Raw genomic sequence first — 25,401 nt, 5'->3', positions numbered from 1 at the left:
ATTTTGACTGGTTGAATAAATTGAACACAATTATAAGATGGTAACTTTCTTATTTTAAGAAAAAAACAGAAAAGAAATGATATCTTCTGGGATGTATCAACATTCATATTATATCCAAATAGCCAGTTAATTTGAGTTGTTTAATCAGATAACTGACAGTGACCAAATAACAGAAAGTGAATAAATAAGGCCAATGTTCCATTTCTACACACCTCTGATTCAGAGTCATTTTCAGGGTTGAGTGAATTAGAACAATTACACCAGCCCAGAGCTTTGGTGCTGGGGGAATCACTCAGCTGTTAAAAACAAATTCTGTGACTCCAATGTTCTTACCACATTGTCACCAAATCAAAGCAGTTGGCAATAGCCCCTTTGATTTTCTGCCAAGACCCTCGATCTATACATTGTCCTTTTGTCATTACTTGTTCCTCTGGAGGATGGCCTTGATGTTCTTTGAAACATAATTTCATTTGTACATGCACCTCTCCAAGGACCCACAGCATGATTTGTCCTGGCACTGCAGCCTCTTGTAGACAGCTCTGGGATCTGTCCCTGCTGCTGAGACTGCCCAGTCTGACTCCAGGAGACAGACAGTTAAAAGCAACCTCTTTATGTCTGATGATTCAGTCATAAGGAAATTTCTCAGCCAAATAATTACACAAATTAAAAAAGCAGAATATATTGAAATTTACACTTTGATGATGACTTTAGTTTGTTTCTAGATCAACTTTGTGGGTGTCTGACACTGACCCTACGACATATCTACTTTTTAGCTGAATATTAACTGGACAAGAAAGCTGTAATTAGCGTCTTGAATTTGAACAAATTTCAAATCCTGTCAAGGCATGCACCTAATGACACCATTTTAGACTAAGTCATTTATCAAACTAGACCAGGGAAATGCTGGTCTTGTCACCCTGAATACCCAGATTCAGAGGCAAATATGAACATAAGTCATCCCCTCTCATTCTGAGGAAGATTAGGAGGTGCCTCATTAAAAAAAGAAATGGGGACATTATGGTAAGATGTGATTAGGTAAAACCTTTGCATCTGATTTTGTTAAAAATATGACCCCGAAATATCCTGGCCCAAAAAGTTTTTAACTGAGTTTGAAGAAAGTCAAAAGTTCTTAAGTTCATATTCTAGTGAATGATTTTATAAGATAGAAGTTTGCTGCTACAGTATGGAGTTTCACTGATTTTATAGTCAGCAGAGGAATATTGCAGAATGATGGGAAAATGATGAGCAGAGCCAACAGGGATAGGGCCTGTGTGCTACTATGAACTCTCTGGAGAAATAAAGGGGCCACAATTACACAATTTTGTTTTCTCACCCATTTCCTAATGGGTTAGTTATATTTGCCTCGAGGGAACCTGTTTAAACCTAAATAGTTGTTTGAACAACAACAAAAAGAATGGCAGATGAAATCACCAGAGTCACACAGATGTAAGTGCTCTTGCTTTCCTTGGTAAGTGATTAGCATCAGACATCACCAAAAAGGCCGCCCGGCAATTGGCACTATTTCTATTTGTAGCCATGGAATACAATGACGCTGACCCTAGAGGCGACTGCTGTGTACAGGTGTGCTTGAAAAGACTAAAGCGTGACCAGCACTCCTCTCCTGGCTGAGTGCTGTGATCACAATACATGAGTTCTTGGGGCCATTTAAGCAGCAGATTCACTACTAAAGCGTCACTGAGACTTCACGTCTCAGCTGACATTTGATTCTCATTATTGTTTAATACGTATTAAGTATCTCATGTGAGACCGATCCTACACAGAGGATGTAAAACACACGGCTGTCAAAGTCAAGAGATGAAAAATTAACTTTGTATGACAGTGTGAACTTTCTCAAAAATACACTCACTAAGCAAAAATCTCAAAACAAAATGATACACAGCACAAGAGGTGTAGTTTGTGTTAACCTTGTTACACATGTTTTTAATTTTAACATCTCACTCATTTAGATATCGCTAAATTCGTATCTAGTAGCCTATAAAAACTTTCACTGGCATATCATCACTCAAGGATGTTAAGCAACTTAAAATATATTTTTGTTTAAAAAGAAGGTGCTGCAGTTACCTAGCTAGTGATCACTGAAAGACAAACCTTATCCAATAAAATAAGCTATTATAGGAATTACGAACATATTTTTAATAATTAAAAATAAAATTATGATTCGAATAAAGTTCTTGAAATCCCCAAAAACTAATGATACTAAATGTTGTTTAATATGCAGCAAAGGGCCTTAATGGTGTTTTTTTTTTTTTTTTTAAAGGTTTTATTTATTTTATTTTTTCCCCCCAAAGCCCCAGTAGATAGTTGTATGTCATAGCTGCACATCCTTCTAGTTGCTGTATGTGGGACTCGGCCTCAGGATGGAGGGAGAAGTGGTGCCTCGATGCGCACCCGGGATCCGAACCCGGGCCACCAGCATTGCAGCGCGCGCACTTAACCACCAAGCCACAGGGCTGGCCCCTTAATGGTGTTTTTATAACTTGAACTCAAATGACCAGGACTCAATCTGTTCTGCACTTAATAGTCATATGTCCTCCGGGAAATGGTTACCTCTCTAAACCTCACTTTTCTCAGCTATGAAATAGGGGCAATAATATCTGCTGTACCTCCTGCACCAGGGTTTAACGAGGCTCAAATGACACAGTGTGTGTAAAAACCCAGTTCAGCCTCCATCCATTAGCGGCTGTTGTTTTTGTTATGCAAATCAAGAGAGAACCAGATTTGAGGAAGGCTCTTTTTATAAATCATAAAAATTTTTTTCTGGGGCCGGCCCCGTGGCATAGCAGTTAAGTGCACAAGCTCCGATGCTGGCGGCCCGGGTTCTGATCCTGGGCGAGCACCGAGACAGCGCTTGTCAGGCCATGCTGTGGCAGCGTCCCATATAAAGTGGAGGAAGATCTGTAGGGATGTTAGCCCAGGGCCAGTCTCCCTCAGCAAAAAGAGGAGGATTGGCATGGAAGTTAGCTAAGGGCTGATCTTCCTCACAAAAAAAAAAAATTTTTTTCAACCCCAACAAAGAAAAAAATTAGAAATTTTAGGTCTTACTTTTGAGGAAATCTTACTGCTGTAACTTATTATACTCTTCAATAGCATGTTCAGACTGTTTAACACTTCTTTAAATAATATGAAAGGTAAGGAAAAACAAAATAAATTAAAAAAATAAAATATTGCCCATTTCTGGCACGGCTTCAATGGAATTGATCATTACAGATGCAAAGAATATGCCTAAGAATTTTTTAATTTGCTACTTGACATGCAAAAACGAAACTATCTGAAACAGCAGTGTTGTCAAGCATCATTTAGTTTGGGGGCACCATAAATGGATTTAAAAAAAAAGAAAATTGGTCAATTTTCCTTGAATACAAAATAGTTTAACTTACAGTTTAAAATATTTCAGCCATAATCTCAGTGGGAGATTTCAGAGGGATTGTTTCACTTTTTTGAAATTAAATAAAGTTAAACAAAAGCTTTTAGTTGTTCCCAACTTATTTTATTTGCAAAAAGCTTTCCTATGTAAGACAATTATTTCCAAAGAATGAATTAAGAAGAAATAGCTTGAAAAAAAAAATGATTCCCCCACTTTATCAGGTAATAAAATCTATTACCCCTGAAATCATTTCACCTAATTCTCACTTGCTTCCATATCCCATACTCCATTTTGCTGAGTGAAATTTAATAAATCTCTCAGTCCAGGATTAAATTTTACTGTTTTATGAACTGTTAAATTGCATTGTATGCTTATTAAAGCTGGTGTTCTCTCACTCCTAGACACATTCTCATCTCTACCCTAGGGCACAATTAAACAAACAGCAGAAATTTTGTTTTCACCATTGGAGTATTTTCCAACAGGGAGCAATACATGAACATCAGCAAGTCACTTAACTATAAACAATGTGCACTTAATAATCCTCACATGCCTTGAACTACATAAACTATATTTTAAAGAGGATAATACATCAAATGAATAATAATCCCCATATCACGGGCTCTGACTTAGTTAAAACAAGATAGTTCCTGGAATACACTGTAATATATTAAAATACTTTACATCACTTATGTAGTATACTTTTTTGGAACCAACTGAGGTTTAATTACTTTTTTATATTCACACAATGTCTTTCCCTCTTAATGCCAGGAATGATGCTAGCATATATAATTCAGACACGAATCATAAACAGAAAATTCTACTAAGTATATAGAGTGAAGCGAGTAAAGGACAAAATTTTTAAACGAAATGCATTTAAAAAAGAAAATGTTCTTTTCTATCTGCAGGCCACTAGAGTAGACTTTCCAAACTGCACGTGGGAGAATCTCAATTTTATTAATGCAGAATCTCTAAAACTCACGCCTGGACTTTTTTATAAAAGAGAGTCCTTAGGAACTCAGATTGTGACACAGAAGGGAAGATAGGCTTCATTGTTTGACTCTTTGGCTATGTGACCTTAGGCAAGCAGCTCATCCCTTCTGAGTCTCAATGTACTAACCTATGAAATAGGAATGAAATTTGTGTTTTCCTCAACTGGATGTTCAGAAAATAAGTTAAATTCAATCCCAGTTTGAAAATTTAAATGCAATAATACATGTGGCATTCTTCACTGGACTAAACACTCAAGAAAACTTAGCTATTATTATTATCACTATGTGTAATAGGAAAAGAGCTGTCTGATTTTTATTTAATGTCTACATTTTAATAATTTAACATATTTATGACTTTCCATACTTACTATATTGTATGTTCCAGGAAGAAATGAACTTTATTATTTCTCCCACAACACGTTAGATACTATATATTTATGGATTTAATCAGAAAATGGTGGTGTAAGCCTCAGTTCCCCTGTTTAAAAATATATTTCTTTTGATAGATAATGTAACAAAGGGCTTTAACATATGTTGATTTAATGGTGGCAAAAGCATGATAACCCAAAACATGATATTAATAAACGGGCAAATGTTTTCTTTTCTCCTTCCTTGCCAAGACTATATATTCCATCAGCTCCTTAAAGCAACGTTTTTTGGAACTTGAACCTCAGCCACTAGAATTCTTAGCAAGTAATTATTTACAAGATTCAGGAGGTCATTCTTCAAAACCAGATGTATGTATATATACATTTAATTTATTTATTTAGTATATATATGTTTGTATATTTAGTATATATTTACATATATACTAGTTAGTGTGTATACACACACACACACACACACACACACACACACTAAAGATGTCTTTGCCTTTAAGAACATCCATCTGATTCAAGGATTATAAGAACTAAATTCTTAGTAAATGCAACAGCAAAAAATTAATGTCAATTTGTTGACCAAACCATGAAAATTGGGTAAATTCATGAATAGTGACTGGCAGACAAGCTAACTCTGTTTTTTAAACTAACATACTGATTAAGCCTATTTGTCTAACAAATTCTAGTACTTTGGTATTTTCAGTTAGCTCAGGACCGAAAAAAAAGGACAACGTTTTAAATTCAAATGTTGGCCATCTGAAGAAACTGTTTTCAGAGATGCCTGAATATTTATATTCAGACCAAGCCCTCATAAACCCGTCCTCTGTTAAGAGTCTGTAGCAACCTTCCAAATGAGGTTAAGTCTGAGATTTGAGATTGGCACGAAGCCTTTGCTTAGGAGAGAACAAACCTTCTAAAGAGTATTGGAATAAAATGCCTAAATTTTATAAATGTAGCCATTGATAAATGAACATTATTTTGAGAAGAGGAAACTTGTTTTCCTAAGAAAAATTATCATCTAAGTTTCTTTTAAGACAGTGTTGGGAAGGCCACGCAGCAAACTTTGTGCTCCCACGGTTCTTATTGCTCTCTTTTGTTCTTGCCTGTGTTTGGTCTTGACTCTAATTTGTTTTCTAAATATCCCAGTGCCTCCCTCCATTTAATTAATTTTCTAACTACTCCCTTAGGGAAACTTACCTCTTCCCCTAGTCTTGTCTGAACAGTGCAGCAGCAGCACTAACAAGAAATGGCATCACATTGGCCTCAGATGTTATTAAGGAACACAAAACCTGGAGGCAGGGAGCCTTACATCTCCTATAAAAGTCCCCTAGTATAAAACCTTTCAAATCAAGAGCCTACATGCTCTGTCTTCACAGAAAGCATTCCTTATAAACATTTTGCCCCAGGTGTTAAAGTCTTCATGTTCAACAACTAATTGAAAAAATATGATGTCCATTATAATAATGTTTCATAAATTGCTTTCCTAAGATGAAATGCACTATATAAATCAGTTTTGCCAATAGGCTAGGTATAACAGGTATACCAATAAGAGAATAAAATATTTCGCAATATTTAGTTACTATTTTGTCGTATTTTATTAATGTTATTATAGTGCTGCATCTGATGCTGCTCTGCTCTAAATGACTGAAAAGCTATTATACCCACTCGGTAGATAACACTTTCAAATTAGGTTTTTATTAGTGCGTAGTGTGATTTCTGATATATCTGACAAGCTAGGGCAGATAACACACTAGTTTATCTAGAATATAGAACTACTTTTCTCTGATTATGTCTCCATGGGAAAAACCTTCTTGAAAACTCTCTAGAGTCTAGAAAAGGTAAAATAGACTTTGGATTCATATAGTGTTAGGAGTGATTTTGGAGATGATTTACACTAACACTATCATGAGGGACAGTGACTTTAAATGACAGATTTTCCTGCCTTGTCCCTTGCTTCTGCTCTCAGTTTGTTGGAATGCATTTTCCCCACTTAAGCCTGAGTGAATTTTAAAATTCTTCAGAAGTGCCTCATTGCTGACAGGATCAAGTCCCTATTCCTCCATGTAGCTTACAAGGCCCTTCACAGTCTGGTCTCTTTTCATCTGGCCCTTTTAACATCCCACTATCCCTATCCCCTTGATTTCCACGATCCAGCCAAAGTGAATGGTGTTTCACTTCCCGACTGTACCCACATTTCCTTACCTCTGAGCCTTTGCACATGCTGTTTTCACTATGTGGATCATTCATCCTTGCCCCCCACAGTCCATTTCCTAGTTAGCATAGGCCTCGCCTCCCTGACCACTCAGGATGGGACCAGAAGCCTCTGCTATGTGCTCACCTGGCACCTTGTCCTTTCTTTTCACCGCGCTACTCACACTTTATGGAGACTAATCAGAAACTTCTTTGTTTCCTTCAAAAGACCTTAAGTGCTGTGAGGATAAGGATTATGGGTCCTTCGGTTACCTTTATATCACGGTTGGTATCACAGGTCTGGCGTATGGTAAGTGTGCACTAAATGTTCAGTAGCTAATTGAAAGACCTCAGGTCAGAGAGTTCAATGGGCCAGAGAATGTGAAGTAGAACCCAGACCAGTATCCTAACACATGGTACTGTCTGCTACACCACGGTATCTTTGCTTGAATTTGAGATGGGAACAACCAATTATATACAAAACATAACCCATGGCAGCTGTTCACTTTTTAAAAGAAATTCACTTTGATACAAATTAAAGTATACTTTTGGGGTGAGATTATGGTTAAACATTTATATAGGCTAATTAAATTATATGAATACTTTTACCTAAATCCCAAATTCTGAAAAGAATTCTAAAAATATACAATGAAGGAAGATAAATTAATCACTTTAATTATAAAAATCAACATAAATTTTATATCATCATGATCACATGCTTATAGAAGAAGGAATAATCTACGTAGAGAAGAGAAAAGGTGACATTTCTTCTCCTGCAACTGTTAATTGAATATTTTCTTCTATTTTATTTAGCAAAAGTAATTTATCATTATTCTTCATTCCATAACTCAATTCACATTATTTCTAATAATATTTGATGGATTCAATTTATGAAAACAAACGACTGATTAAAAGTTTGACAGGTACTATGCAAAACCTTCTTAAAAATTAATACAATTTTAATTAACAAAATTACTGCATCCAGTAATATGACTATTTTTCAATTGATTTTATGTATACTATTACTTTAATATATTCTAAATTATCAATATTTTACATTACTTTACACAGTAGAAAACCCCAGCAACATACTATTAATATGTCAGGAAACTGTCAACTACCATGCAGCAGAAATACAAGCCACATATTTTCAATAGAGTTCTGGTCCTTCTGTTTCTTTTTCTTTGTATATTAATACAAAACCTAATTGATTAGTAATTATTAATAGACAGAATCTTTCAAAAGTGAAGACATGGAAAGAAAATGAGTGTTCTAAAGTATTATATCCGGAAACAAATACTTGTCTTTCACGGATTGTATTCATAATTATATATCAAGTTCATTTTCCCCACAAAGACTTTAGATCGTCAGTAACTCCATTTAAAGAACACAATAGATTGTATTGTGAATTTAAATTCTAGATCTTAGGAAAGAAGAATAAACTGGTTTCTTCCTTTAAAGTGGTCTTGTATATTTGGAAATGTTATGATGCTCATAGGAATATCACACAAAGGCTTTTGGAAGCGGGATGATGGTGATAGTCTTATTATTTTCTTGATGTTAATGCCATCAAGTTGATTCCGACTCCTGGCCACCCTGTGTACAGCAGAGCTGAACCCTGCCTGGTCTTTTTGCACCATCCTGTCAACTTCCAGTGCTGTATCAGACAATGCTCTGCTGCTGTTCATAGAGTTTTCAAGGCCATTGTTGCAGAAGTGGATGGCCAGGTCTTTCTTCCTAGTCTGTCTCAGTCTGGAAGCTCTGCTGAAACCTGTCCGCCATGGGTGATCCAACTGGTCTTTGAAATACTGGTGGCATAGCTTTCAGCATCACAATAACACACAACCACCACAGTATGACAATGGAGAGACAGGTGGTGTGGTTCCCTGACCGGGAAACGAACCAGGGGCTACAGTGGCAAGAGTGCCAAATCTTAACCACTAGACCATTAGGGCTGGCTTTATTATTTTCTACGTTGATTTAAAATTTTCAATTTTACAATGTTGCAGACTTAGCGATGAAAAGTTTACCTGCTAATATAGGTTCTGTATCAGTCTATATCATATATCTAACAATTTTTTCCCCTTTGGAGACTTATGGAAATACTTCCAATGTATGTTTATGATTATACATAAAAACAACAACTTTGTACAAAACTTTGGATTTATAGAGTACTTTTATATATACAATATTATTCCTCATATTTATTACCATTTCATGTGTTAGTGTTGGTATTGGTATTCTAAGATAATATGTGTGTATGTAGGACAAAGCAAAGGACTTACTATATGATATTCTAATTCTATCATTTCTGGTATCATTGAGAAAATAGATTCTCACTATTGGGGAAGGAAATTTAGATATAAAGTAGAAGAGGATAAATAAAAATCTGGTAGTTCTAAATTTGAATTATCAAAATAAACTCATGATGTGTTTTATTTCATAATTAAAAATAAAATAAATATTTCCCAGCTTTGTCTACTGAAAAGGCCTATAAACAATGTCCAATTCAATACGAATGAGTACCCCAAGTGTCCATATTATAGTCTTGATATACCATACCATTTCCCACTAAAAGAAACCAAGATCCTTGGATAAATAAAGCTGATTCTAGAGCTGGGGCAAAATAATATACCAGATAACCTGGAAAACCTTGTTAATTCTCGATAAAGGATGCTATTGATGAGAAATATGTCTGAGTCAAAATAACTTAGAGGCTCTCTTGAAGAGATTCACAATGGCCAAAATAGAATAACTTGAACATTAAGAATAATAACTGAAATGAATTGAAACATAATAGGTATATTTAATTATAGTTTGTAACAATACAAAACAATAAACTAATTGATCAGTATTGATAGATGATAATGAGCTAATTTATTATTTTGGAAACTCGTAAATAAAGGGAAATAATTAAGCATATATTTTTCCTTTTTTATGTGAAATTGTATGACTAGGAAACCAAATAGTAAATGGGGAAGGTTTTTCTTTCAGAAGTATCTCAGCTAATAAATGAAGACGAAATGAGAGAAATAGAATCTCTTCATATGGCTTCTTTGAATTAATGGATCTGGGCAGTGATCTTCATTGGTTCCTAACATCGCAAGAGGCAACCAAACATGAAGTGCCTTCTGGTGGAAGAACACAGTATCATCTATGAAGTAGTTTTACCCAAAAACAGACAAACAAACGATTCAACCTAAATGTGATTAAGTCTTTAGAACCAACTACCGATTTACAGAAAACATAGAGGACAGATAAACATGTTAAAGAAAACCATGGGGATGCAATAAGCAAAATCCAGACAGTGTAATAATGTCAGCCTACCATAATGAGTGGATCTTATTTGGATCTCAATTCTAAAAACCCAACTGTTATGAAAAAAATATGAAATCAATGAGGCAATTGGGAATTAGAACATTGTATATTTGATGATGCTAAAGAATTATTAGTAGGGCCAGCCCTGTGGCTTAGCAGTTAAGTGCACACACTCTGCTACCGGCGACCCCGGTTCGGATCCTGGGCGCACACTGACACACCGCTTCTCTGGCCATGCTGAGGCTGCATCCCACATACAGCAACTAGAAGGAAGGATGTGCAGCTATGACATGCAACTATCTACCGGGGCTTTGGGGAAAAAAAAGGAGGAAGATTGGCAATAGATGTTAGCTCAGAGCCAGTCTTCCTCAGCAAAAAGAGGAGGATTACCATGGATGTTAGCTCAGGGCTGATCTTCCTCACAAAAAAAAAGAAGAATTTTTAATTAATTTTTGGTACTATACTGTTATTTAGGTTATGCGTGTTTTTTAAAGAGACTTTACTTTTTAGTGATACATTATGTAATATTTATGAATAAAATGATGTGATATCTGGAATTTACTATGATATAAGACGGGAGGGGAAGTAGAAGGGGACAGAAATGAAATAAAATGGCAGAGTGAGCTGATAATGTTTGAAGCTAGGTAGAGTACATAAAGATTTTTTGCTATTACCATTCTGTCTACTTTTGTATATATTTAAAATTTACCATAATAAAAAGTGAAAAGAAAAGAACAAGGGGCTGGCCCTGTGGCGTAGTGGTTACGTTCGATGTGCTCTGCTTTGGCAGCCAGGGTTTGCAGGTTTGGATCCCAGGGGCAGACCTACACCACTCATCAGCCATGCTGTGGTGGCAACCCACATTCAAAACAGAGGAAGACTGGCACAGATGTTAGCTCAGGGCTAATCTTCCTCAAGCAAAAAAAGAGGAAGATTGGCAACAGATGTTAGCTCAGGGCTAATCTTCCTCAGCAACAAAAAAGAAAAAAGAGAACAAAAGAAGTTTAGAAAATAGGAGTGACTTTAGAACTATTTTTTTTCCCCCAAAGCCCCAGTAGATAGTTGTATGTCATAGTTGCACATCCTTCTAGTTGCTGTATGTGGGACGTGGCCTCAGCATGGCCGGAGAAGTGGTGCGACGGTGCATGCCCGGGATCCGAACCCGGGCCACCAGTAGCAGAGCACGCGCACTTAACCGCTAAGCCACCGGGCCGGCCCTGATTTTAGAGATTTATAGTTACTACATGGTAGAAGAGAACTTCAATCTTTTGTTCCAAATCCAGTACCTTTTCATTGTACCACAATATTCCACAATGCGGAGAGAACTTCAAATTAAATGATAGTATCTTTTCGTAGAAATAGTCTTGAACCATTTGCCCTGTTTAGTCTAGAAAGGGCATATAAAGTAAATGAAAAAGCAGTGAAGGAAATAGCCAGTGGGCCTGTGTAAAAGAGAGCATGGGAAGTCTACCATTCTTCTACCAATCATATGTCCAGCAGCAATGAATCCACAAACCTTGACCAAATTATAAGCAGTTACAATACTTCTCTTCCTCTGACCATTCAGCTGCTAACTATCCAAAAACAAGACACTTGGAACTACAGAAGAATAATTGCATCATTCTTCCTGACTGCTTTCTCTTGCCATAGCATTGAGACATTGATGAATCTTGTTACTATAGCTGGTGCTATAGATACGTGCAATACCCATGCAACTTTGTGCGCCATTAATCAGTGCCATGGAAGAAATACTGGTTATGCCACTGAAAGGAGAAAGGATTCTGTGACACGTTTGATACTTTTATTTTCTATCCAATTTTCAATGAATATGATTGAGTGGTTTTCAAATACATTTATCTGAGCTTCTGTGAGCAGGGTAAAAAAAGAAAGCATCATGTACATACCACAAAATCTGGCTCTTATGAGAAGGAAAATAGTATTTATTGTGATTGTGGAATATGAGCTTTGGATTCTAAGAAACTAGTGTTCAAATCCCAGCTCTGCCACTTACCTACCATATGACCCTGGCCAACTTAGTCTCTCTAAGCCTAAGTATATACAACCACAAAATAGTAAAAATAATACCCCAAATAGGAAATTATGAGTTAAATGAGGCAATTTAGGCAAAACATTTATCATGGAAGCTGGCATATACAAGTGTCCAACAAATAAGAGTTGTCTTATGTTGCTATTGATGTTAATACAGAAAGAAACCAAGTGAATAAATATTGAATGGTTGCCTTTATTAAGAAGTCTCGCTTGCTCACCCTGAAAGGAAAACCACTTTTCTTCATAAAGATCATATAGATATAAAATGCTTAAATATATGAAACAGGTTTAATTTTTAACGCTCATTGATAGACCACTATGAAGAAATATCATCATCATCCTCAGTGAAGGGGAGCCACGTGTTAGGCTTCGTTATCAGACCAGGTTTTAGGGCAGGCTATGGATCTAACTTCTCAGAGACTCTGCTTTGAAATCTGTTCAGCAGAAATAACACTTCTTTTGCAATGTGTAAATTTAATTACTTAAATAAATTTGTCTTTCTTATTCCAGGCACTTAGTAAACATTTGTCCCTTTTCTTTGCCCAAATTCGGCTTCCTTAAAATAAATAAAATAAAAACAAAAAAGCCAGATTTAAATTAGGCCACTGGTTGTTTTCAAGCACTTGTTGCAAAATTAATATTTGTGTTAGGCTAAAATTTGGGAGATTTTCTAAGCCAATGTCCTTTTCCTAAGCAAACAAACGAAAAGTCATCTTTTAAAATTTTCTCTCTATATGTTTTATGATATGCATAGCATTGTAATAAATTAGAACATAATTTGTAACTAAATAAATATACATATATTTTAAGTCATTTTCAATCAAAATGGTAAAGATGATTATCTTGGAGAATAGTCTCAGGTTCTTATCCAACTAATACCTTCAATACAACCTTTTTTTAGCACCTACTGCGTACCAAGTACTTTGATATATCCCAGAGAGACATACATCAGTAATCCTGCCCTAGCACACAGTCTGGTGGAAAGGAAGAAATTTATATAAATATTTATGATGTAAATAATGTAATAAAACTATTCAGGTTGAACCATTTTTGACTTATAAAAATGGCAATTTCATATGGTCCAATTAATATATTTAATGTCCTTCTTAAAGTCTTTAGCTGTCCCAGAATTTTCTAACATTAATTTATCCTTTAATTGAACAAGGATGGTTGCTTTCCAGAAAACAAATTTTTTCACTACTAAATAATTTTTATTTAATTATCCGCTTTGTGCTAAATTGATCAGAGGAATGGCAGAGCCAAATCATGACTGTATTCTATGACATTCCCTAACAGATAATACATCTTAGTCCATTTTATTTCTAACAGCTTCTAGAACAAGCAATAGCTAACTCCAAAGTATTCTCTTTTTTTTTTGCCTGCAGGCATATTTTTCAGTTATTTACTTTCCATTTTCACATCACCCTGTAACTTACGTTAACCCAACCAGGATTTATCCCTGGTTTTATACGGTAGGTACTGTGGCAACATCCTTTTGTTTATTTTTGCCTAAAACGTGAACATTTTCAGGAGAAATTTTAGCAATTGCAGTGCCAGGTCCCTTTGGCTGTTATCTCTTTCTGACTTGGCAGTATTTGAAATCCTCCTGCAGAGACTCTGGTTGCTGGCCTCTACAGCACATGGCCTGCCAGCCACAGAACAAAGTGAGATATAACTGTTGTTTAATAGTATGCAAAGATAAATTCTGTATTGCAGTTTTCTCTCTTTAATGCACTGTGGCCTCAAAAAGCCACAGAGATGGTCTTTCTCTCTATTTTCATCTGAATTTAATTAGTATCCAGATATAATTTAAACAACCCAAATAAAAATGAATGATGTGTCTATCAACATTAATGTCTACATTGTTATTAAAAATAGTGTTATTAATCTTTGGATTATTTTTTGAAATATATTATTATTGACTCCATAAATTAAGATATCTCATATGTATATGAATTCACAGATATGAAGCACAGAAATTCCAAAAGATGCAAGAAACCAGATATTAATGACTTAGGAGGAAGTAACAGTCTATTTTCAAAAAAGAATGAGGACCATCTAATTGGATAAACCTTGTCATTCACCAACGAGGAAGAGCGAATTTTATATAGACTTGACATGGCCAAAAAGAAAGTGCATTGTCTTTCAGGAACTTGTATCCAGGACATGACGGAAAGACTACCAAGACTTATCACACCTGCTGATAACTACCCATGCCTGCTGGTTCATGTGGGTATGAATGATGCCATCACGATAAACATGCAAGCCATTTCTAGAAGCCATGATGTCCTAGACAGGAAACTAAAAGGCTCCTGGGACCCAGATGTTGTTTTAACTTTTACTCCAACTCAATGGGTGGTTTAGGAAAGGAAAAAATGCTGAGCAGCTGGTTGTATAGATGGTGGCAGAATCATGATTTAAGATACCAAAATTGGTGGGCATTGCCTAAAAACCAGTTGTATTTTTATAGGGACAGGGAAGAATATCATTTCTCTGGTGAACTGCTGATCTAATTCAGAGGATTTTAAAGTAAAACCTATAGGGAGAGACAAATAATGTCAAAATATTAAGAAGAATTATAAAAATTAGATATAACACAGAAAGAAAAACATTAGGGGGTTTCTCAAGGTCTTCATAGGATAACATAACTGATTATAGAAAATACTCGTGACCTCAGATAACTATGTATCAATGGCCAGAGTATTATAATAACAAGGATATGTGTGTGCATACCCATTCACTTGTGCACGTGTGTATTTGCCAAGGGAAATTGAGAATTCAGTATTATAATGCAGCAGTGCAAGTATACAATTTAATTGAAGAAACAAATCTGTTAAAAGGAAGGCTAAAATAATGAAATCTATCTTATCTGCTGAGATAAAAATCTGAAGGTAGCAGAATGTTGACAGTAAAGGAGATTGGATTGTAAGTGGCATCATTTGTGAGGATGATACAGACTACTCGGTTAGATGATTGAAATGGATGATTATTCCACATTCACATCCAAAAATGCTAGAGTGATTAGTTATACAAACAATAGGAAAGAGAGAAGAAAAAAGCACTCAATTCTCCTTGGAGTGTTATTCAACTAAAGAAGTTAATTTCCTCACTTGCCCTGCTAGATGGCAATTTAATGCTTCAGATGCCAGAGGAAGCAACACAGTCACTTTGGATCAATAAGAAAGTGGTGGTGAAGTTGGAATCACGGGACTGCATGAATATAACTTGCCATCCTAGTGGATAATCTTGGGGAAGGACGGTTAGGAAATGAGGATTATGGAATACAATTATAATTAGTTTATGTTTTAAGAAATCAGATTTCAAAACTTTCAGAAAATAGAAAGACCTAAGATTCTTATATAGTACAATGGCTCAATCAGAAAGGATTGAAAAGCAGTCCTCTGAAAATTGACATTAAAATGTTAATAATTGTAAATAATCCTGATGAGGAGGGAAACTGGGAAACATCCAAAAACACAGCCACTTGAAGAAAATCCTGAAAAGCTAAGTTTTTAAAAAGACATTTACAAAAGACACAGAAGAGAGGATAGGGCTAAGAAATTTTTCTTACTTTTAGTTTTGTAAGCAGCATCAAACTTTGAGACTAGCTCAAAGAAAACTAAATTTTACAACATAATCTCATACTGCCCCTGTATTTGTAAGTAAAGTGTCCCTCCATCCACCTGAGTAAGAATATCCATCAGCCTTTTCAATGTGAATAACTTTTCCAAGTGCCTTTTAAGCACTGACTCTACTGATAATCAGCAATAGAATAGCAGGCCCCTGACATTCAGCTGTTTGCTATGTGGGTACTCTCAAATGTAGACAGGGCAATATCTGTGATATGGTGGCTATTCACCCTGATGTACTTCCTAAATTGTATAAATCTAAAATTTAGATCTCCAAAATCTAGTTCTGGTTTATAACACTTTTTGTTACCAATATATATTCTTTCATTGAATAACATGTTGATATTATACTTTCAGCTTTTATCAAAAGTTGAGAAAACTAAATAAATCTATGAAAAATGATATATGCAATCTTTTAAGATCATGTTGCTTAATGTTCCTTACATAAACATTCATTTTAATAAGTTTCTCTTAGAGCATGAAAAAAATTATCTTTTCAAATGAATAAAATATTTTCCCTTTCGTTATTATGGAATTGCACACATCATTTTGTTGCTTTTTGCCTTACCTATAAGGAGGCTCAGATAAAGCAACTATAATGTTTACTCTAACATTTCTCTTAAGTAGCTCTTACTTATTTAGAGTAAGAAAAACTATGGAAATGATAGAACCTACTGCATAGGATACTTGGTATCATGTGTTCAAGCTAAGGCTGGTGTTGACGGGGTTCAGGACATGCTACCCCAAAATACGGCACCTTGTCATATCGAATATTTTAAGCTGAAAGAGTTTGAGAAAACAGCAGAAACAAGAAGCTCACTCTAACCTCCTCCCCCTACCTCCTTCTTCCTTGAAACAGATCATAAAATCCTCCTGTTAAAGGTAACCTCCCTATACCCAGAGGAAAGGAACATCCTTATCTCCGAAGACAACGGGATGCTAAGATGAATCCTAACAGGCCTTGCTAAGTTTTCCCCTGTTGACTACAATTCCCTCATCCTCCTTGACCTATCATATTCCTCCAGTACTGTCCACTCTTCCCAAACCCAGTATGAAATACTCAAGTGTAATTGTTTTTTCAGGTCTTCATTTCCTTATGAAGGCTCCCATGTCACGTAAAACTTACATGAAATAAATTTATATGCTTTTCTCTTGTTAATCTGTTTTTGTCAGTTTAATTTTCAGACTCAGCCAGGGATTCAAAGAGGGTCAAGGAAAACGTTTCCCCCCATACAGTGTCATTGTTAGGGAGCAGAAGAATAGGAAACCACGGAACTCCAACTTTAATTCCTTTTCTGTGGCAAGGAGAACAAGGTTCACATGGGAAAGGATGGAAAAGACTATGGAAAGAGGCCTCTGAAGGCCAAGATAGAGAGTCATCAGGAGACAGCTCTTGGCTCTCTAAGTTTGCATGCTCAAGTGAATTGCACCCCAATGTGCTGAGAATTTTTTCAGATATAGATGATCAAGCCCTTCTAAGATGCTAAAAACGGAGAAGAGGCATCAATTTGCTATTTCCATATATAGAAGAAGGTATATTCTGATACTTATCTCAAGCAAAATTTTTAGATAGCTTATCAACCTGATTAGAACTCGAACATGAGGAAGTGATCACTAGGGCATAATAAGAACAGCATGGTATAATAGAGGATAACAGACATGACCTTGGAGTCAGGTAAACCTGGGTTTAATCCTGGCTGTGCTATTTATTAGCTATTGACTTTGGGGAAATTATTTGGCCTAACTGAACAAAATTGGGACATAGTAAGCATTCAGTTATGCCATACAAATATTATTGATTCTAGGTACTTTTGCCACAAGCATCTTTGCTGTAAGCAGTTTAGCCACAAATATTTTCCCTGCACAACTAATTGGTCCTAAGGCAATTTTGCCATAAAAGATAAAATAACTGGTTGACAGTTTTTGTTTCATTTGGTTACAAATGGCTTTCATAACGAAACATGAAAAATGAATAACAAAAGTAAAAAGACTTGACTGACTGGGAAAAATGAAAATACAAAACATTTAAAAACAAATATTTGAATATGTAAATATGTGTAGATTCATGGCAATACTGCACAAAAAACTGATTTTATTTTGTGGATTGTTACCTAAGCATTTTGTCTTGTAAGTCTTTCGTTCATAGTACATACTATACATTTTTTTTTTTTTTTTGCTTGTTGCTACATCTTCTCCTTTAACATTGCACTTTTTTCCTTTTTCTTGCTAAAATGTCTTCCTTCATTAAGAGAGGTATCAGGGGCCAGTCTCATGGTGTAGCGGTTAAGTGCACGTGCTCCGCTGCTGGCGGCCCGGGTTCAGATCCCGGGTTGCGCACTGAGGCAGCGCTTGTCAGGCCATGCTGTGGCGGCATCCCATATAATGTGGAGGAAGATGTGGAGGAAGATAGGCACAGATGTTAGTCCAGGGCCAGTCTTCCTCAGCAAAAAGAGGAGGATTGGCATGGATGTTAGCTCAGGGCTGATCTTCCTCACAAAAAAAAAAGAAAGAGAGGTATCAGTTTCATCCAAATACTATGATGCATATCTGTAACCACATGAAAACCTTACCAACAAAATGAAAACCATTTGTAACCAAATGAAACCAAAACTATCAATCAACCAGTTACCTTTTACAGCAAAATTGTCTTTACAGTCAATTAGTTGTGTGGCAAAAATGTTTGCAGCAAAGATGCTTACGGTAAAAATACTGGACACAGACAGAACATTATCTACTTTTTTGATGCAGTTATGGGTCATTCTATACTTCTCTGGCTTTAAGAGTTATCAGATGAAGGGATAACAGGTTTGGCATAAAGCTTATTTTAAAGTGAAAATATTTGAGCTACAGAAGATATAGAAAGAAATCTTATCTGAATTTGCCTTATCTGAATAAAAGCAGAGTTTCCAGAAGACACAGCTGCCGTTAACCCCCCTCCAAGAGAGTTTCCTGTGAATTCAGCTGCCATGGAGACAGACTGTCCACTCTATTAGCATAAAAAAGCCCAACAAAACCTTTGATACTTTCCCATTGAAGCTCTAAACTTCTCCGTGTTTTTTGTTAAGATAGTATATAAACCTTTACTTCTGGCTATTCATCAAGTTACTCATTACTGAGTACTCTCATGTGTACATATGCGTGTGTAAACCAACCTGGTCTTTGCTCCTGTTAAGCTATTGTCAGTTAACTTGCAGACCCCAACTATTTGAATCCAAGATGGTAAAGGAAAAGTTTTCCTTTCAGTAGATGAATTCTGTAAGCAAAGTATACCTGGATTTCAACAAGGAATTATGTGAAAAGTCTAGGAATCTCCTTGTAAAAAGAGAAATCTGGTCTCCATGTTCTATTTTAATGGATTTCTCACTATCTGAATATACAGTGGTTCTCGACCCTGCTTCACATTATAGTCACCTGGTAAATTTTTGAAAATTCCAACACCTAGGTCCCTCCTCAGTCTTTATCAGTCAAGGCTGAGAACCACTGTCCTAAGGGGAACTTGCTGGTTGGATACTTGCATGATTGTGGCTTTCCCTGACCGTGTCCTCACCAACGTAGTAGTTGGTTTATTTATTTATTTTTCTTCTGGGATGAGGACAACAAAAGCCAATTAAATTTGCAGATGACAGGCTAACCATGAGGTCAAGTCTAACAAGATAAAAGAAAAACGGGAGCAAAAGTTAAGTTCCGAATATAGTTTGAAAAATAAAATTAAAATAACCACGGCACAAGGATAATACGCAGTAGTGTGACTTAAGAGCATTAGTCCCTCCTACTCTTTTCCTTTTCTATTTTTGGTTGTTGTTATTAGGTATCAATAATAATGAACACTTGTGTTTATCATGTGCCATGCACTGTGCTAAGTGGTTTCTAGGTGTCACTTCACTTAATCCTCACAATAACTCAGGAGCAGCGAATATAATGCTATTTTATGGCCAAAGAACTGCTCAAAGAAATTAAGTGACTTGAGAAAGATAAACCAGCCTGGAAGGCAAGGGCCTAACACTAGATGCTGCAAGCTGAGCCACTGTCCCACACCACACAGCCACAGTGGATTCAGACTGGATTGCATCTGTTAAAAAGCTGCTGGGAATGTAGACTCCAACTAGAATCTAGACACTAAAACATGGGATCTCAACGAGTGAGGAGGACTTTGCCATATCACCCTCAGAGGGCCAAACTGGTTCTTGAGCAGGAACAAATCTGTGGTATTAACATTTCATGCGGTGAGCCATTAGGAAAACAATGCCTAAAAAGGCTCCTCGGGAGTTGGAGAGTGATAAGGAAACAGAGAATCACTGCTCTAGAAGAAAAGCTTTAACAGTCTCCTTGCAGTTTGCTGGTTTGGCCACACCTTACAGAACACTATGTTAACTTTTCAGTGGACCATGATGAATATTGGCAAATTGGAGGGAGATTACCAGTTAGTGCAGGGGCTTGAAAAATATAAGTAGGTTAGATGAGAAGAAACACTGACAGTTGTTCTCCCTTGACTTCAAGAGCATCTGAGAAATATACATTGTCTTGAATATATTTACTTGATTAAAATATATATGAACAGATTAGTAGTTACGAGAAGGGAAGGGGGTGGGGGGAGTGGGCGACAGGGATACAGGGGCACATACGTATGGTGACAGATAAAAAATAGATTATTGGGGGGCCAGCTCCATGGCATAGCGGTTAACTGTGCGTGCTCCACTGCTGGCGGCGCGGGTTCGGATCCCGGGCGCGCACCGATGCACTGCTTGTCAGGCCATGCTGTGGCGGCGTCCTATATAAAGTGGAGGAAGATGGGCACGGATGTTAGCCCAGGGCCAGTCTTCCTCAGCAAAAGAGAGAAGGATTGGCATGGATGTTAGCTCAGGACTGATCTTCCTCACAAAAAAAAAAAAAATAGATTATTGGTGGTGAGCATGATGCAGTCTATACAGAAACTGATAAATGATAATGTACACCTGAAATTACACAATGTTATAAACCATTATGAACTCAATAAAATAATTGAAAAAAATAAAAAATAAATAAAATATAAAAAGTCAAGAAGGTAAAAAATATATATATATTTTATAACATTTTAAAAAGTGATCTTACATTTACTATGTCATTGATTCTTGGAAAATCATGAAATAAATAAAGAAAGTACAATAGTCCTCATTTAAGAGAAGATGCCAAAGGGTGAAATGATTTGCCCAAGGTCCCCTAGCCAGTCAATAACAGAGCCTGAACAAGAAGCCACATACGCCACTCACAGTCCACTGCTCTTTCATTTTTCACAAGGTCACAGACTCTCCCATTCAGAATCCTGACAAGTCTGAAACCCATAAAAATGCCAGACCTACTTTAAGATAGATTAAATAACGTAATAAACAAAAATTAACAGAATGGTTTTAAACAAATATACTTTCCAACCACCCATTGAAGGCCTATGTGATTTATCAATCTTCATGTTTCCCAGTGGCAGAAACAGGACAGCGAAATCAATAGCACACGATACTCCATTTGAAGTTATAAATGCTCTATTCAGTTGAAGTACCTGACATATTCAAAAAACATCTTACTGTGACTGTGGCATTTTGTAAATAGTCAAGAACCAGAAATAATTTAATCATACAAACAACATATCAGGCTCTTGCCTTAATTGACAATTTCATAGACAGGTTCTCAGTGAATGATAAGCATCTATGAAAAGAGAAATAGGGCTTCTTGAGTCTGTACACTGACAAGAGATTCTCACATATTGAGGTATATGGGGTAACTATTCGGGTTCAAAACTGGTTTGGCTTGAACTAAAAAGCCTGACTTATGGCCTATCAAACATACATTGTACATCTGCTTAACCATTAAAGTAAAGAATACAGTCCCTTAAGATAAGAATGCATACTTGCCCTCCTACACCCTATTGGTAACACCCTATTGGTGACGCCCAGATTAGTCCCTTTCCTGACATCACTGTCACGTTGACCTGCTAATTTGCAATTGAATACCTCTTTGAAATTTTGATAAAAATTCATCCTGGGTGTGTTTAATGTATGTTCTTTGTTCTAAAAAGATATAAGGGGCTGGCCCCATGGCTTAGTGGCTTAGTGGTTAAGTGCTCGGGCTCCACTGCTGGCAGCCTGGGTTCGGATCCCGGGTGCGCACTGACGCACCACCACTTCTCCAGCCATGCTGAGGCCGCGTCCCACGTACAGCAACTAGAAGGATGTGCAGCTATGACATACAACTATCTACTGGGGCTTTGGGGGAAAATAAATAAATAAATAAATAAAATTATAAAAAGATATAAGACTGGACTGTAAACCATGCTTCTCCGGAACGCTTTCTAAGGCCTTCCCGGGGTTGTATCCTCACTCTGGCTCAAGTAAACTCATCTTATTTCTGTTATCTATAGAATGGTTATTGGTTATTTTGGGTCAAAAAGACTATGCAGACTGCTGTACTTGATGAGAAACCTTTAGAACTCTTGCCCCTGCTACCTCTCTTACCAGGGTCCCAGTTTCTAATTTACGTCACAGCACTTATCACCACTGGGATTATGTTATGTTATGTTTGTTTATTGTCTATTTCCTCCCTCTAGAACAGTGGTTCTCTATAGGGGTGATTTTGCCACCCAGGGACATTTGGCACTGTCTGGAGACATTTGGGGGGGGTCAGTGCTAGCGGCATCTATTGGATAGATGCCAGGGATGCTGCTAAACATCCTACATTGCACAGGATAGCCCCCCACAACAAAGAATTATCTAGCCCAAATTATCAATAGTGCCAAGGTTGAGAAACCCTACTCTAGAATGTAAGCTCTGTGAGAACAGAGACAATCTCTTTCGCTTAATAAAGATTTCCCACATGAATGAATGGATGGATGAATGAATCAATGGTGCCAGTGTCTCAGAGAAGAAAGAAGGTAGGGAGTCAAAAAGCACGAAGATAGGGCAGGTAGAAACACCAGAACAATTCTCAGGGGAAAAATACAAAGCTGAAATTTGCACTACGTCATCAAAGCACAAATCCTGAAGATAGTCAAAAATTGGCATTGTACTATTAACCTCGTAAGAATTTACTTCATATAATTTTAAACTAATTCTGAAAATAACTAAAAAGGGAGAGAATTTTTTTTTATGAGGAAGATTAGCCCTGGGCTAACATCCGTGCCTATCTTCCTCTACTTTATATGGGACGCCACCACAGCATGGCTTGACAAGTGGTGCATCTGTCCGAGTCTGGGATCTGAACCTGCGAACCCTGGGCTGCCAAAGTGGAGCACAAGAACTTAACTGCTCCATCTCCAGGCCGGCCCCTAGGGAGAGAATTTTTTAATAAATGCACATATATATATATTTAAAGTACCAATTGTATTGTATTTTGCCCAGAATGTTGTGATGATTTTCCAATTCTTCCACACAACAGTTTAATTCTAAGTTACAAATGAGAAGAGTTGTCTGTTTCTTTTCACTAGGAAAAAAAAAAAGAAGCCATACATCTCAATCTCTACCTTCTTAGACCTGGTATTTCTGAGTAATCAATAATTCATTTGCCTCTAAAGCTCATTTAATTATTGTCATCCTGAATATCCTGTTGACATTGGAAAATTTTCCTGATTTTAATCAATTCTGAAGTGGACTGACTTTTGCTCAACCTCTTCCACAGCGTGCCATCCACTTTCACATCGACAGTCAAAGTAGACCTACAGTTTGTGAAAGTATTTTGCTGACAGATGCGAAAAATCAACATAAAAGCAATAAAAGTTGAAACTCTTAATAAAACATGACTCAAACCTAGAAATCAAATGGAGTCATGGTTTCCTTACATTTTTCACCAAGATACCGTTTTGTCTGGACCCTGATATTTCTGAGATATTGTAAAAATGTTGACATATGGAATACAATAGGAACAAAGGACAATTGAGAGTGCCTCCAGTGCTTCTCTCCTCTACCCATTAAATACTGGGTGCCTTTTCCTTAAATTGTCTATTATTCTTTACTTTTATGTTCTTTCCCTGGGAATCTTGGCCACTCACAACAAGTAAGATCACCCCAGATTGCACATCTGGACCTCAGATCTGCACCACTCAGATGTGGTCACCAGCCCCTCAAACTTCATATATCTAAGACTGAAATCAGCATCTTTCTCCCAAAACTTTCTCTTTCCTTCATTTTCTCTTTCTTGGTAAATGGCACACCATGAATATATTTGCTAAAACTGGAAACTTGGCAGCCATTGTTGACTCCTCCCTCTTACTCACACTCCACATCAAGTCAATGTCCCACTATATTTCAAAACTTTCCACTCTCTTCTCCACAGAGACAACTTGAGACCAAACTACAATTTCAAACTACAGTACTACCTTGCTGCTTGCCTTTTCTCACAACTACCCCACCCAACCCCAGGATCTTTCTGTAGTTTAATCAGATTATTCTCCCCCTTAAAATTCTCCAATGGCTTGCTATTATCCTTAGGACAAAGTCCAAATTCTTTATTGTGTCCTTCAAGGCCCTGTAGGATCTGCTCCAGCCTCTTTCTCCCATTTTCCCTTAGGATCTTTATCTCTAGGCTCCCTGCGATGGTTAATTATGTGTGTCAAATTTGACTGGGCCACAGAGTGCCCAGATATTTGGTCAAACATTATTCTGGGTGTGTCTGTAGGGGTATTTACAGATGAGATTAACTTTCAATCAGCAGACTGAGTAAAGCATATTGCCCTGCCTAATGCGGTTGCCCCTATTCAATCAGTCAAAAGCCTGAATACAACAAAAAGGCAGACCCTCCCATGAATAAGAGGGAACTCTTCCTGCCTGACTGCCTTGAGATGAGACATCAGTCTTTTCTTGCCTTTGGACTGGAACCAAAATATCATCTCTTCTTGGGGCTTGAGCCCCCCGGCTTTCAGACTGGAACTACACCATTGACTCTCGTGGGTCTCCAGTTTGCCCACTGCTGATCTTGGGACTTCTCAGCCTCCATCCTCCATAATCACATGAGCCAATTCCTTATAATAAATCTCTCTGTCTCCCTCCAAACATATATATACAATATATATAAACAACATGTATATAAACTATATATATATATATATATAGTTTCTCTTTCTCTGGAGAACCCTGACTAATGTAAATTTTGGTACTTGGATGATTTGGAATGGGATACTGCTCTGACAGAAACAAATACTCTGACAAATACAAACATATGGAAGCAGCTTTGGAACTTGGTACTAGGTAGAGGCTGGAAGAGTTTTGAGATGAATACCAGAAATATGGATGTTAAAGGCAATTCTGGTGAGGTCTCAGATGGAAATGAGAAACATATTATTGGAAACTGAAGGAGAGGTGATCTTTGTTACGAAGTGGGAAAGAATTTGGCTGAACGGTATTCTAGTGTTTTGTGGAACACGGAATTTGTGAGCAATAAAATTGGATATTTAGCTGAGTGATTTTTAAGTAAAGTATTGAAGGAATGACTTGGTTCTTCCT

The 25,401-nt window shown here is 36.8% G+C and overlaps 1 protein-coding gene across 5 annotated transcripts in view; it reads right to left on the bottom strand.

Annotated features, from left to right (window-relative positions):
• The window catches only part of GRIK2 (glutamate ionotropic receptor kainate type subunit 2), a 653,495-nt gene that overhangs the window by 289,268 nt on the left and 338,826 nt on the right, over positions 1-25,401 (bottom strand). The window lies entirely within an intron of this gene.

Source organism: Ceratotherium simum, chromosome 19 (genome assembly GCF_057802395.1).
Source record: "Ceratotherium simum simum isolate JZ-2026a chromosome 19, ASM5780239v1, whole genome shotgun sequence".
Taxonomy (NCBI): domain Eukaryota; kingdom Metazoa; phylum Chordata; class Mammalia; order Perissodactyla; family Rhinocerotidae; genus Ceratotherium; species Ceratotherium simum.
The sequence above is the reverse complement of the archived record's forward strand: the minus strand, read 5'-3'. Positions and strand labels throughout refer to the sequence as shown.